The 732-nt window shown below is 38.0% G+C and overlaps 1 non-coding gene across 1 annotated transcript; it reads right to left on the reverse strand.

Annotated features, from left to right (window-relative positions):
• Window positions 1–408: 408 nt before the first annotated feature.
• Window positions 409–480, reverse strand: TRNAC-GCA (transfer RNA cysteine (anticodon GCA)). The gene has a single exon. It is a non-coding gene; the product is annotated as a tRNA-Cys (tRNA).
• Window positions 481–732: the final 252 nt, after the last annotated feature.

Consider the following 732-nt stretch of genomic DNA (forward strand, 5'->3'; position numbering starts at 1 on the left):
GACACAATACTCAGATGGTCCAAATTTAAAATTACATTATTTTTCTTGAAATCATGAGTCTGCTGAGTAAATGGGGAGTGTCTGCAGGCTACATAAAACCATGAAATCCTATTTATCACGTTATGCCTCATTTCTCATAGCTTCCAAATTTGGGAGCATTTAGCTATATTCTGTTTCTCAGTCTAGAGGTGTTCAAGGAATTTGGAAAGTACAATGAGCATAAAATACCTTACCCTACTATGGTGTTTACTGTGTTTTTCCTGATAAAAACGAAACGAGCTTGTTAAAAAAAAGATACTTATATATTTATGTATAACTTTGAAAGGGTTATATTTTCCTAACAACGGCATTAGTTATTCAACAAATTGTAGACGTACATTTTAAAAAACATGTAGCTATAAGAAAAACAGGGGGCACCCGGATTTGAACCGGGGACCTCTTGATCTGCAGTCAAATGCTCTACCACTGAGCTATACCCCCGTGACCCGTGATTAGGTCAGCTTCCAGCCGGTTTTACCTGTCTGTGTTTTTGATGACGTGGAGTGTGCTCAGCGTCTTTTTCCGGCTTCCGAGAGCTTTCACTAATTGTCCTGTAAATATTGAAGCACTGCCAGAATGCTTCTCGTATTTCATGGGAAACAATAAGAAGGGACCTTGCTGTGGGATTGAGTTAGAATGAATGCTGTTATCAGCGTTGACATTTCAAATAGGTTTACATAATTTTATGACCTT

The sequence above is a fragment of the Lissotriton vulgaris genome, chromosome 5, assembly GCF_964263255.1.
Source record: "Lissotriton vulgaris chromosome 5, aLisVul1.2, whole genome shotgun sequence".
Lineage (NCBI taxonomy): Eukaryota > Metazoa > Chordata > Amphibia > Caudata > Salamandridae > Lissotriton > Lissotriton vulgaris.